The following is a 15253-nucleotide window of genomic DNA, read 5'->3' as shown; positions in this document are numbered from 1 at the left end:
GGGGAAAGGGGAGATGTTGAAAATGGATACAAAGTTACAGAGGGAACACACCTTGGTGTTCTATTGTAAAATAGGATAACTATAGTTAGTAATAATATATTTCGATTTTTAGATTTAGTGTATGTGTATGTGTGTGTACTGTAGCACTGGTGTGCAGATCAAAGGACAACCTGTGAGAGTTGTTTCTCTCCTTCCAATCCATAGTGTGGGTCCTGGGAATAAAATTCATATCATTAGGCTTAGTGGTAAGCACCTTTACCTGCTGAGCCCACGCATTACATATTTCAAACTGTCTAGAGAAAGAATTTTGAATGTCTTCCCCACAGAGGATCCATGAATGTCTGAGGTGATGGATGTGCTGATATCTCTGATCTGAACACAGTCCGGTATGCACATGTACTGAAATATCACATTATAATCCATACATATATACAATTAATATCTATCAATTAACAATTCTGATTAATAACAATCTCAATAACCTGTGTCCTCTTCCTTAACCCAATCCCCTCCAGCACAGCCATCAACATATCATATTCTTGCTTTTAAAAACAGCTAGGTACAAGGGAACTGTTCTCTAGCAGTTTTTGCTAGCATTGATTGTGTGTTTCTAATACAAATGCTGCATATATATATATATATATATATATATATATATATATTTCCTAGGGTACATGTGCAACAGTTTCTGTAGAGCACATACTTGGGAATGGCAATGTTGGGGTGTAGAACCGTCACCCACCTGTGCTTAATAATGGCAAGTTGTTTGTCAAAGATATTCTGGTTTTCAGTCAATCCCAGCAGCAGTATATCAGATTCTGCCCTTTGTCTTCATCAATTTTTTGGATGTACTGGGTGTAAAATGATATGTCTTGATTTTAACTTGCATTTTTCTGGTTACTAATGAAATTGATGGTCTTTTAATATGTTATCACTTACATTTCCTCTGTGAATCACTCCATCCTATTTTGGCATATTTTCCAATGGGTTGTAGGTACTCTTTTTTAATTTTTGAACCTACTCTTTTGTCATTTTACATGTGCCATGAAAATCTCCCATATTTTGTCAATGATCTTTTTCTTCTCTATGGCATTTTTGGCAAAAAGAAGTTCTTTGAAACATATTTATCTCTTCCCTTTGGTTTGTACTTTACGCCTTTCTTTCAATTCCGTAGAGAAGGAATTCACACAAAAGAGAAAACTTTCAACCTTTTAGAGAAATTGCAGGAGAACATCTCTGTGGCTCCTAGAGAGAGAGAAGGTTTCTTAAACAATATCATCAAAGGGCACATTATAAGCCATGGAGACCTGAAGACACACATTTGAGGGTTGGGGGGATGAACCAGGAGGGTGCTGGAGCTCTGACCACGTTCCCTGTCATTATTTTTCTTGGAGAAATAAGTTCCTTTGGGCTGCTGTCAGAGATGGTCTTAAAACAAAGAACCATCAGGAGAGCCAAGGCAGCCGTGGCGTTCCGGTCCCACCCAGTACCCCTTGTCCCACGGCCACCACCTTCCCAGCAAGGACAGAAGGACCACTGTGGTTTCTCCACCTTTAGTTCTTTGTTCCCAGTGCGGACGGGGGTCTGTTTCCGCTAATCTTAAACTGTGGCAAAATGCTCAGGATGTCTATTCTTCTGGTTACATATGGAATTTCCTGGACTTCACTTGATTGCTGGGGATGGGGCTGATTAGAAATGGCTATTTCTAGGCATCCCTGCCTTTCCTTTCCTGAAAAAATAAAAATAAAAAAGATTGTATTAGCAACATAATTTAGGTGGGGTTACAGTATTCACACGTAGTTTCTTTTATACCATACAATTTCAAACCAAGTTTTCTTTCAGGAACACCAGAGAGAGAGAGAGAGAGAGAGAGAGAGAGAGAGAGAGAGAGAGCTTGCTAATGCCGACAACCCTATTTCTAATATTGTTTGTATAATTATTGTAGTTTTATGCTCTGTACTTTTTTAGTCTCCTCATCTTTATCATTTTAAGGCCCATGTTTTCCTGTGTAATTTCATGAGGCTCCCTCCACCCTCCCCACCCCATCGTATGTCTCTATTTACAGGTCATTATTTCCTTTCCATCAGCATCTTCTCAGCCTACCCGAATGCCCCAGGGGCCTGGGCTGGTGTGAGGCTCCTCCTTGATGAATGGCTTTCTTTCCACCCTCCAGTAACTGACCAACTGCTATTGAGGGCAGTTAATGTCTTGAGTAAGTAGATTAGGTTACCAGTGTTGTTGCTTATCTCTTTCTCAAATCAATGATCCAATTCACACAATCACCGACTATAAATCTGGGCAAACTATTACACAGAAGCTTTAGTAATTGATTAGTGGGTATTTCCTGAAATGAATCATTTAAAAGGCAGTGCCTTGGTTCCCAGCCTATTTCTAAGGTCATTAGGATTTATTGAGCTGCTTGTTTTACTGTTTGATGATAGCCATTTCTTTCTAATATCAGAATTTTAATCTTATCTCCAATTTCTCAGTTCTCTCTCTCTCTCTCTCTCTCTCTCTCTCTCTCTCTCTCACCTCCTCTCTCATTTTTCTTTCAAAATCTTTCCCAGCAGATGCCCATTTCACAATACAGCTGACCTTCAGCTTCCATCTGTCCACTGAGTCTGATGGTCCTGAAGCACAATTGTTTAGATCCTTAGAGCAAATTGTAGCCAGGATCAGCTGCCTTCTGCCTCCCTTTCCCAGGTCCAGTTGGCCATGTCAGAGGGAAGGGTTGAAGGGGATGAATGGGGGACACCATTCGCTCAGAAACACCCTGACTCTCTCCCTGAGGCCTGCATGATAAGGGACATGGTCACAGAGAACTGCTGTTCTTCAACACTGGGGTCTGCTTGGGGCTGGAATTCTTGTATTTTCTCCAATCAGATAAGTATAGGTATTTATGATTCTGTAATTTGGTCTCTACCAAATAACAGGCTGTACCTTAAGATATGGACAGGGTGGGACTTGGATAATAATTTCTTCCAAACACTGAGTTCTATGGAAGTTAGATACCTACTCTCTCTCTCTCTCTCTCTCTCTCTCTCTCTCTCTCTCTCATCTCTCCTTTGTGTGTGTGTGTGTGTGTGTGTGTGTGTGTGCTTACTGGAAATTGAACCTAGTGCTCACGTGTGCTAAGTAAGCACTGAGCTTACTCTCAGTCCTCGTTTACTTTGGTAATTATTGTGTGTCCTAGGTGTTATCCACACAAGAAACCTAAGGCTAAGAGAAGTTATGTGCCTCTGCTAGCTTACCTCAGTAATAAATGAAAACATTCAAACACAGACTTAGTTACTTTTCTCATTGCTGTGACAAGTTACCTGACAAGAATAAAGTAAGAAAAGAAGGGTTGATTTGGGCTCACAGTGTGCAGATATGGTCCACCATGGCAGGCCAGGGAAGGCGTGGAGGCAGGTGCTTGAGGCAGCGGTCACACTGCCTGTGCAGCCAGGAAGCAGAGAGTGATGAATGCCAGTGCTCAGGCCTCTTTCTCCATTATATTCAGTCCAACACCCCACATGGAATGGTGCTTCCCATATTTAGGGTGGGTCTTCTTACCTCAATTAACCCAATCTAGAAATTCCCTCATGAGAACCCCAGAGATTTGTTTCCTAGAACATTCTAGATCCTGTCAGGTTGGCAGTCAGTATTGCCCATCACATGTACTTTTAGCCACTACAGCACCCTGCTTCCTTCTTTTAAAAGAAAGATAAGCCAGAATTACATGGGATTCGCCAAAAGGTGATCACAGAAAAGCAAGGTCACATGAGTGGCAGAGACCATATAGCCCCATGCTTCTCAAGTGAGTTTTGCTTATTGTAGTGAAAACGTATGTTCTTGTGTGCTTTGCTGTTGCTGGGATAAACACCATAGCCAACTTGGGGGAAAAGAAGCTTATTTGATCTTACAGGTTACAATCCATCATCAAAGGAAGTCAGGGAAGGAACTCAAGGCAAGAGCTGAAGCTCAGACCAGGGAGGAATGCTGCTGACTGGCTTGCTCCCTCTGGCCTGTGCTCAGCCGGTTTTCTAATACAATCGAGGACCACCAGCCCAGGCTTGGCACTGCCCATAATGGGCTGGGCTCTTCTACATCAGTTAGCAATCAAGAAAATGTCCCCCTCTTCCCAGGTGTATCAAATTAACAACTGAGCCAACTCTGACAATATATATAAATACACGAAGTACTTCATGAAGTTGTATGCCATTTTTGCACAGGGGTTTTGTAGTCTTCCCCATGTCTTTCCAACTTTAGTGTATGCAAAACCAGCACTCTCATACTTTCATAAAACGTATTTTTATCATATTCGGACCCTCCTCCCCTCTTCACCCCCACCTTACTACTGTTGAGTCTAATCTGTGTTTCTCAAGTGCTCTCAGGTGTGGGTCGATCTCTTGGAGTCTGGTCAGCCTACCAGGCATCACACTAGTAAAGAAAACTGACTCTCCCTCTCTTATCTATCAAATGCCAATAGATTCTCAGCTAGGGCCGGGGCTTCCTGCCCACCTCTTCTATCCATGTTGGGCTCCTGTCTGACTTGGGTTTGCATAGGTCTTGGGCATGTCATATGCTCTGTGGGTTCATGTGTACAGCTACCCTGTGGTGTCCAGACAACACAATTTTCTGGTATCCGTCTACCGCCTCCGGTTCCTACAATCTTTCCGCCCTTCTTCCTCCATGATCACTGAGCCTTGGGAGGAGAGGATGCAATATAGGGGTCCCTTTTAGAGCTGAGCACTCTGCCACTCTCACACTTTTGAACTTGAATCTACAATGTGGGATTATTTCACACTGTGTCAATATCTGTGTACATATATGACTGCAACAAAACTTTACTTTGTAGTACTCGCTCCTGCTCTATATAGTGCACTCTACTTCTCTATTTTATATATTTTTCTAAAGATAATTCTGAATATAGCCTATTGAATAAACTCTGTAACACACAGAGAGCTACAAGTATCCACAGATTGGCAAATTGAGACTCAGAGATGTGTTGAGTTCCTAGCACAGTGTCTCACAAATAATAATCCCATGTCTGCCTGATGTCCTGTGTGGTGTAATGAGCTCGTGCTAGGTCCTGGCAGCAGAGCTGGGGTGGAACCCACATTTCATCCATCTTAAATCAAGTATTTGCAGCCAGGGACAGTTTGTAAAAAACATACGATTGCCTCATGAGAGAGTCACCTACCCCATCATGGGTCTTGTTCAAGGTTACAGGATACTAGAGCACGGCTGACTCACTCCAAAGCTGCCCTCTCTGTGGCTGTCTACTTTGTTTGCTCAGTAAAGCTACATGGGGTATCTTCTGCAAGGAGCTATGAACAGGCTACATCAGATCAATTTGATCAGATTTTTTAAGGAGTGGAGTTTTTTCTCCAGGGTCTCCAACTGATGAGTTCAATGTAGTGCAGAAGATTGCTCTAAAATTGATTCTCATTAATCCTCCACCTCCCCCAAAATAGCTGTCCTGGAGTGGACAGTAACTGCTCTGTTATCGTCCTCATCTGGCCCTCCTAGATCCCTGTGTTTATCCCCCTGCTCAACGATGCCCTTGCTGAATGCTATGCTTCTGCCTTACTCACGGTTGTATCCAAGTGCAATAAATATTTACAGAATGCCCTTTGCCTGGATGGCTTTTCTCTCTAAACCATCCGGGCTTCTGAAATCTTCTGTGATCCAGCTGTCACTGTGAATGAGGGTGATTAAAATCCGCCCCCCATCCCCAGGTCAGTTCCACAGAGAACAAGGATGGTTCTCACTCTCAGGTTTCAGGACCCTGATCAGTGAAAACAGCAATCTTCCTGAGACTGCAGCCTTCTCTTGAAAGCCGGGCTTTTTCTCCCAGCCTTTCCTTCCCAGTGGTCTCCTCTGGATTTTTCAAATCCTCCAGGACTTCTGACCAGGCAGTATTTCCCAGTGAGCAGAACTCTGGCCAGGAAATAGGGAAGAACTTGTCCTGGCTGTGACCGTCAGTGTGCCATGTGCTAGGGCCTTGCTTTTCCCTTTTGTTAGCTGGCAATGGCAACATTCTGAACTCAGTTGTCACCTTCTGCTCATTTTCCCCTTGGGGATTATATAAGAACTCCTTCTATATAAAAACAAGCTTCTTTCAGGTCCTTGAGCTTTTCTGAGGACCGCTTTGTATAAATATAAGATACCTTTTGTTACTGTTTGTGGCCCAAGGGATTAGCAGCGAGAGGTTGGGAGCCAATAATGTTCATTTTTATAGGCAAAAAATAGCTGTTGGAAAAACAACCTGATGTGTGGAGCACAGTGTTCTGATCCAGCAGACAGAATTATCTCTCCCAGGCAGCCATGAACACAAAACACCTGGTACACACGTTTCCTGACCCTTTACATATTTTGAAAGAAAGAGACCTTTACCCTGACCTGTCAAGCAGTGATCCTATGAACTTCTGTCCACAGGCTCTGACCGTTATCTTGACCTGCTTCTGTGGTTTGAAATGGTAAACATTGCTGATCCTCACTAATCAGACATCTTTTTCTCCAGCTATCACTCAGACCTTATCAGATCCACACATGCACTTCTTCCCTCCAATGCAGCCACTGGATTGGGGCTCACTCACTGATGTCAAGAATGAAGTAAGAGTCAGGGGCTTCCTGACTTCAGTCCAGGTCTGTGTTGCATGCTGAGGGGATAGGACTTAATGCTTGATCCCTATCCTGAAATCACATAAAAGCTTTTTGGAGAAAAAGAAAACTAAACTCACTGAAAATCTTTTAGTAAATGATACAAATCTATTCATGATAATTTTATCCTTTATTGAAAGTTGACTTTTCTACATCAGTGTAGGAAATCAGGACAGAAAGCTCCACAGAGGGCAAAGGCAATGTGCACCTGGAGGGGTTTCAGCAACGCCAGTTAAGATGAAAGAAGCTTGACGTGGGTAAAAAGCATAGGAAATGGTGGAGGAAGGCATGAACAGCCAGGAGGGAACGCCGAGTACACTGCCGTTTAAGTGCTTCGGTGCTACGTTCCTCAGAGATATGGCTTTGAGCAAGCTCTGTAACTCTCTCTGTACAGCGCTCTCCTCTTCCACAGTAACCGGCTAATAGTAATATCTGTACCACAGTTTGGGGGAAGAATTGAATGAGTTAAGTTAAATATAGGCAAAGTTCTTAGCAAGGTGCTAGGCGTGTAGTAGCTGTTCAAATAGTGCTTATGATTATTGTGTAAAACATGAATATTTCTCCCAAAGACAGAAATTAGTGTCTGTTTTCTTTTTCTCTTTCTTCTCTCTCTCTGTCCTCCCTCCCTCCCTTCCTTCCTCTTTTCCTTTCTTTCTTCCTCTCTTTTCTCTTTTCTTCCTCCCTCCCTCCCTCTTTTCCTTCCTTTCTCTTTCCTTCCTTCCTTCCCCTCCCCCCCCCCTCCCTCCCTTCCTTCCTTCCTTCCTTTTCTTTCTTTGCTTGCTTGCTGAGGTACTGGGATTAATGTAGAGCTTTACACATACTAGGCAAGAGCTCTACCACTGAGTTGTATCTCTAGTTCAGGAATTAAACTACGCAAGGGGATAATCTATGTTCTTCATAATAATAACACAATCAAAATATTTGGTACTAAGTATTGCTTGAGTGAATTTGGACAGCACCTTCTCACTGCAATATTATATGACAGAACAGGTAGATTAATTTCCCCCTCAAGCTCTTATTTCTTTCTCGTCCTTGACATCAGCATGCTTGCCCATCCCCACCATTTCCACTCCCACATTGTTCCATGGGTAGCTCACAGCCTCTCTCCCCAGCCCTCCCCCTCTACCCCTGTTCTCTTCTCCCACTTGATCTTAAGGCATCCTCTCCCAGGCCAGACAACAGCCTGGAGAATCATAAGGGATATATCTACAATGGTGGCCTCTCAGGTAATGGCGACAGCAGCTAAGGCCCAGGGAGAGAGTCTCTTGGGTGCTTCCTGACCTATGAAGCTATCCACCTGTAACCCAAGGAGTGTTCAACAAGGAGAATTTTAGCTCCCTTTACAAATCAAATGTTCAAGAGTGAGAAAGAATTCATTTTCCCTCTGGAAGGCACATGCATTAGGTCACAGTCACCATAAGTAACCCGTGATGCTGTTCCATGTTGTTCCAGCTGCCGTATGCTGCTGTATAGTCAGTGCACTGCGTGAAAGCCAGCTGTGGGCATCTGCCCATCAGGCTGTGACTGAGGACTCTGTGAGCTCTCCCACACTCTTCCCTCTGCTCTGTGGCTCACAGTCGTGCTCCTGCTGAAATGACCGTGACCACATTCACTGGGCTTACACAGCTCTTTTGGCTCCAAGTTACCTCCAAAACAAAAGCCTGCTAGATAAAGCTTCTCATGTCCATCCCTGCCTTCTTCTCTGCCTTCTTCTATTCTGCCATAATAAACTTCTCCCTAATTCCACCTAGTTGGCACACCCTTTTGAGACATTGGCTTCCAACCTGAACATCTCCCCTAAACTTCAACTTCATCAGAATCATCTCCAGAGCAACAGCTATGGTGCTTCCTGCAGCTTTTACACTATGGAGTTCTTTTCTTCAGGCTCTTGATACCTCAAAAGTTTAAGCACTCAAGAAATATTTCATAAGTATTGAATGAATGAGCTCTGGCTTTGATAAGAGCATTTACCCTGATGTAGGGCAATCATCCTCAGTATTTAGTTTCTTCATCAGACAGTGAGCTTCTCAGTGTGGTGAGGGCAGATGGGTTTTGTAACCTCTGGCCCTAATACTCGTAGCCTTTAACTCAAAGTTTGACAAATGAATGCATTTCTGATATATATATATATAATATTTTTTATTATTTTTATTTTTTATGCATGTGAGTATATTGTCTACATGTATGTAAGTGCACCCATGCCATGCAGCGCCTATGGAGATCAGAAGAGATTGTCAGATTCCTTGGAGCTGGATTTATGGACGGTTATTAGTTGCTATGTGATTACTGGGAACCAAACCTGGGTCCTCTGCAAGAGCAGCCAGTGCTCTTAACTGCTGAGCCATCTCTTCAGTCTTTCTGATACATTTTTTTGCGAAATAATTTTTTTTTCTCACTCTACATTCTTTCATGATCACACAGAGCAGGGGAGAAGCAAAGCCCAGAATATGCTCAGCAGCTGCTCAGCCTCAGCCTGGTTCCACCAGAAAGAAGCTCAGCCAGACGCCCTGCTTCGGTGGCCCCAAGTTGACACAAGAGAGCTGTGCGTTCACACTTTTGAATCCGTAGCTAGCTGAAGGCCATGTGCACAGGTGGGAGCTATTTCCACTTCCACGTCATTCCTGTAGGCAGGTATTCAGGGAAGGGAGCAGCTGACACCATTGGTCACCAACACAGCAGCTGGATGAGGAGGGAGGCAGCCTGGTAAAGGCCTGTCGGCAGCGTGGCTACAGCTCTGGTGCATGCCTGAAAATAAAGATAATGGAAAGGGTTCACTCTGGAAGGGTTATCAGGGCCTTTATTTTAATATACCTACCCCTGTATGATCAACAAATCAAACCAGTGTGATATCTGGATTGGTGCCTCACTCCATAACAGGTTAGGAGCCTAAGCTAGAGGAGGGCAGTGGCCTCAAAGATAAGACCAATGGGAGAAGAATCAAAAAGGTACAGCAGTGTAGAATTTGAAGTTGAGCAACCCCCCCAAGAAGATTGTGAATGTAACAGATTTAAAAAGACTGAGATGTGGCCAGTTGTGGTGGTGCACTCTTTTAATACCAGCACTCAGAAGGTAGAGGCAGGCAGATCTCTGTGAGTTCGAGGCCAGCCTGGTCTACATAGTGAGTTCCAGGCCAGCTGGGGCTACAGGGAGACCCTGTCTCAAAAAGATAAAAAAAAAAAAAAAGACTGAGATGTATCAAGGATGGTCAAAGTCACCAAGAAAAGGTTAATAAGCTATTTCTAGTGTTCTGTGTTTAAGAATATGGGGCAATGTGCATCGTACTTTAAAAATATTTCATCTGAAATTTGGAAGCCAAAGGCATTTCATTTCATATCTTATCTCCTTTTCTGTTGGTCCTGGCAGGGAAGCAGGGCATTATCAACCATACCCCTGAGAATCTCTATCATCCATGAACCCTTTTGACCTTCTCAGGCTGTAGTGTAACATCAGACTTGTTTTGCAGTTCTGACATTCTTGATTCCCTCTAGCATGTGGGCTGAAGTGATCAGAGCTGATAGAAACCTTCTATAATCACCATTTACACACAGCCTCCTATGGAGAGAGCCCTAGCCTGACATCAGACAAATGGGAGTTCAAGTTCTTCCTGTTGTTAACATCTATGTGACCCTGAGCAAGTCATTTACCTTCTGTGGCCTTGGGGTCTTCATCTGTGAAGGAGAAATGCTAATACTTACTATGCTATTGCCAGTATTGTAGCACGTATTATGTCAATGCGGTATATGATGTGTTATGCTTAGCATAGCAACCACATTATAATACTGTCTCATCAGTCCACTATGAGGAAAAAGAGAGATCATGTTTGTGAAACTGCTTCATAAGGGGCAAAACAACAAGCAAAATGAAAGTGGAAAATCTGAAAAGTACCTATTTTTGTCCTCTTCTTTTTTTCCATAGTTTTTCTAAATCCATAAACTCAGTGAGATGCCCACGAATGCCATTTTTCTCATAGGTTCATTCCGTCCCATCCACTGCCCGTGGCCTCCCATGCCGCCCTCCCTGGGACCGACCTGTCCCCCATTTCCCACTCCTGTTTCAGAATGCCTGCCTGTGGAGACAGGGCTTTCTCAGGAAGGACATTGCACAATCAGAAATGCTGATCGGCCAAGGCTATAGCAGTGTTTTCCTGGAGCATTTTCAGGAATGTGTCACAGGAGGTGGGGGAGATGGGCAGGGGAACAGAGAGTACTAGGCACCAGCCACCAGGTAATAAAATGTCTGAGCATTCTTTCTCAAAATCTAATGAGGACATCAATCTTCATTAAGTCAAAGGGGCTGGAGTCCACAGGGGTGAGACTTTCCGAGTTGATTCAAGACGCTCAAGAAACAATGACCCAAATTCAGGCCATGGAGCCAGAGGCAGAGAATTCTAGAAGTTAATGATGTCTATTTTCAACGAGAGTTGACTGTGCCAATAGCTATCCTCTCAAAGCATGAACCTTGGACTCTGCGGTGTTCCCCGGCTGGTTCATGCTGGCTCAAGACTGCAGCTTGTTTGTGGCTCTGTCAACTCCATGTTCACTGACATCATGATGGTAGCTTGTAATCTGTCCTGGTGGAAGTATATGCACCATAGAAATCAGCAACCTACTCGATAAGGCTGTCCACCTGCCCAGAGTCATCCTAAAGGCACACCACCACTTAACTTTGCATCTAGATATCAACAAGATATGTGGAGACCTGAAATGCTTTTCAGAAGGGCAGTATGTTGCTCTTGAATTTCCAGGAAAGCCACTGGGGAAAAATGAGTCTATAATAATCATCTTTTCTTTCTACTTTATATTCTAAATTCACCTTCTTTGTATAGTCTTTTTTTTTTTTTTTTTTTTTTCCTTTAGGCAGAATGTAGGCAGTGGCCACCACAGAACTGAGAAAAGCCTGGGCTGTGCTCATCTCATTAGTGTTCACGTGATGATGCTCCCTATGAGTGTTTCCCAAGCTCGGCCCCCTGCAGGTATGGATGGCCTGTTCCCTCAGAGCTCCAGGTATGCTATCAAACGGTAGGGACAACATGCTGCTCCTTGCTTGGAGGAATTTAGTAGTAGTAGTAGTAGTAGCAGCAGCAGCAATAGTAGTAGTAGTAGTATTTTCAGACAAGGGTCTCCTTGTAGTCCCAGTTGGTCTGGGACCATGTAGACCAGACTGGATTCAATCCCACAGAGATCCGCTTGCCTCTGCCTCCCAAACACTGGAATTAAAGGCATGTGTCACCACACCCAGCCAAGGAATTTTTTTTTAACTGTTAAATTCAGCTAAAAGTGATCAGCTTCCAGAGGAAATTTAATTTCTTTTTTTCTTCCTATACCATACTGTAGCATTAGTGGAGAAAAATGAGTGACAAAATACAAGCATGTACAACACTCACTTCCACAAACCTTGTTTCACTCCTGGCTTTGTGGCTTTAACTGGCTGAAACTGGTTGCTTCCACCAATCTTTCTCATGCCTTCTCTGGAGGCCAAAAGGAAAAGGGTTGGGAATGAAAATGAGCATTTTATAGACTATCAACAATCTAGTAGATAGGAGAGTCTCTTATTTCACCATTATAGCAACCATGCAAGGGCAGGTACTATGATTTCTGTTTTTCCAGAGAAGGAAATTCAAGAATTATGGAAGGCTGTCCCAAACTCTTGGTCTATTTTCTACAACTGGATCATTTATAAAAGAAAGAAGTTTATCTCATAATTCTGGGGCTCAAAAAATCAAGACATCAGCACTGGAGAGATGGTTCAGTAGCTAAGAGCACTGGTTGCCCTTGCAGAAGATCCGGGTTCAGCTCCCAGCAACCCCATAGTGACTAGCAACCATCCATAACTCCAGTTTCAGGGGATCCAATGCCTTCTGGCCTCTGTGGGCACTGTACCACATGGAAGCATTTACATGCATGCAGGCAAAACACTCATACACATTAAAAAATAAATACATACATACATACATACATACATACATACATACAAGTTTAAAAAAATAATAAAAATGAAGTCCAAGATTGGGTAGCTGCATCTGATGAGGGCCTCACGCTGCATCGTGGCATGGTGGGAATTGGAAGGGCAAGCAAGTACATTCTGAAGGTCAAAGAATGAAAGGCAGATTTACTCTGTAACAACTATTCCTCTGAGAATAAAACCATTCCTAGACAGAGGTGCTGATCCCCCTACTGACCTAGTGATTTCTTACTCTCAACACCGGTACATTTCAAGCTGAGTTTCGAAAGGGACAAACCATATGATTTTGGAGCTGGACCTGAATTCAGATCTCCTTGACTTCAGATTTTGTCCTGCTTTTGCACTTTCAAGTACTTTACTGCCCTGTGGGAAAATAAAATTAAAAATCAACCATAGGCACAGTTCTGGAGACATGGGTACAGACTGAATCTCGTCCCTTGTGTCTGGTCTTCCACAGGGATGTGTGTAGGATTTTCTATTGAAGTATCAGTTAGAGATTTCCCAGGCATGTGGCTTCTAATTCCTGGGCTCAGTTTTGAGACAAACACTATAGATCTTTGTCATATTCATTAAAAATTCAAAACAGAAGTGAAGGATATTAGAAGACACTCCTGGATAATACCCCTATTATAATAGCTTAATCTTTATGCTCCTGACTTTAGCCTCAAATTACCACCCACCTTTCTGGTTGTCATTTAGTAGAACAATTATTGATTAAAGAAATAAAATAATAGGGCCAGCAAGATGGCTCAGCAGGTAAAGGCACTTGCTACCTAAGTTTCGTCCTCAGGATCCACATTATGGAAGGAGAGAACCAACCCCAAGTTATCCTCTGACCTCCATACAAATACCATGGCATGGACACAATTAAACACAAGAAATTTTTTAAAAGTCACTTAAAAGTTAGAGAGGAAATAATAACAACAATAACAATAATAATCTATTTCAGTTAATTCATGAAGAGAGAAGACACATGGCCTCCTTCCCTGCAGATGTCATGCTGGCACCTGTGTATTATCTGGGGGACAGTGTCACATCCCAGGTTTAGGACTTTGACTCACTCCCTCTGGATTCCTGGCATATACCCCAACACAAGAGCCTGTCCTTTCAAGTTGTGTTGACAGAGATGGCACTGGTGCTCATACTTAGCTTTCATAGGGTTGGCCAAGAGCTTTCCAATAGATTTGTTCATAAGACCGTCACAAGAATTCATTGAGATTGGCAGAGTCGCCTTCGGCTTCGTTTGTTTGCTTGCTTGTCTGTTTTAGATTTTGTGTGTGCTAATGAAGAGATATTGCATTAATTACTACACATTATCCTTTAACACATTTCTGTTCCTGCTGAGTCTTATTTTCTTCTGGGCAATTATTTATTTAATATGCTTTTTAAACTTCAAGTTACATAAATAATAGATATTCGCAGTTGAAATATTGAAAACATTGTAATGCAAAGTGATACAAGCCTAAGAAGAGATTTTTAAGTGTGCACTTTAAAAACAATGGTACCTTAGGAATCTAAAGTTCGTACTTAAATATTTTAATATATTTAAAATTATTTATAGGGGCTGGAGAGATGGCTCAGTGGTTAAGAGCACTGACTGCTCTTGCAGAAGACCCGGGTTCAATTCCCAGCACCCATATGGTGGCTAAGAACCATCCTTAACTCCAGTTCCAAGGGAATCCAACACACTCTTCTGACTTCCACAACATTGCACAACACGAGTGCACTCACATACATGCAGGCAATACACTCATACACATAAAATAAAAATAATAAACAAAATATTTTCCAAAAATAAAAAATTATATATGAAATAGCACATAGACTATTTTATACATTTTTATTGTGCAATTCTGTAGTAGAAGAGGAAACAATAATGCTTGTTGCTTTTAACATGCTTAGTTGGAAATCACTTCGAAATGTCATATGGAAATGTATGCCGCTGGACAGATTGGACTGGAACTCAAGAAAGGCTTGTACAATAGAAACATATTTGGGATCTGTCATTGCATAGAAGGTAATTGAAGCTGTGGGACTGGATGGAACCACCACAAAGTTAGAAAAAGGCAAGGAGTTCTCCCACCTAACCCAGAGAATTTCCTGCATTTAAAAGCCAAGATTATTCTGTTATCTTCAGTCATTCAAAGACCTCCAAGCCCCTGGCCCACTCTGAAGGAATTCTACTCTCTTCTACATCCTAGGAAAGTTCTGGAACAGAATAGAAGCATCACTGACATTCCAGATCATGTTGGAGCTTTTTGTTTGTTTGCTTGCTTGTTTTGTTTGCCAATGAGAAATAAGGATCCTGAGAGAAGTGGCAAAATCACACGAGACAACCTAAAATTCTGGTTAGGATAGAGAAAAAAATCAATAGAAAAAACATGAAAAGACATAGTATTAGAATTATCAGATCAGGCGTATAAAACAGCTGTTATAAATATGCTAGTGAATTTACAGAAAAACATGGATATAATATATAAATGAATGGATTATTTTAAAATATTTTATTTATTATTTTTATTTTAGGTATATGAGCATATTGCCTGCGTATATGTAAATGCATCATGTGTGTGCAATGCCTGCAGAAATCAGAAGGTTTCAGATCCCCTGGAACTGGAGTTACAGACAGTTGTTAGCTGCCATG

General features: G+C 42.4%; 1 long non-coding RNA gene across 1 annotated transcript; it reads right to left on the bottom strand.

The window, feature by feature from the left end:
• Window positions 1–8849: 8849 nt before the first annotated feature.
• LOC115070417 lies at window positions 8850–10677 on the bottom strand. The gene is made up of 3 exons (XR_003849572.1): window positions 10534–10677; window positions 10293–10443; window positions 8850–9393 (listed from the first exon to the last, which is right to left on the bottom strand). It is a non-coding gene; the product is annotated as an uncharacterized LOC115070417 (long non-coding RNA).
• Between the last annotated feature and the right edge of the window lie 4576 nt (window positions 10678–15253).

The sequence above is a fragment of the Nannospalax galili genome, unplaced genomic scaffold (assembly GCF_000622305.1).
Source record: "Nannospalax galili isolate Female #2095 unplaced genomic scaffold, S.galili_v1.0 scaffold433, whole genome shotgun sequence".
Taxonomy (NCBI): Eukaryota; Metazoa; Chordata; class Mammalia; order Rodentia; family Spalacidae; genus Nannospalax; species Nannospalax galili.
The sequence above is the reverse complement of the archived record's forward strand: the minus strand, read 5'-3'. Positions and strand labels throughout refer to the sequence as shown.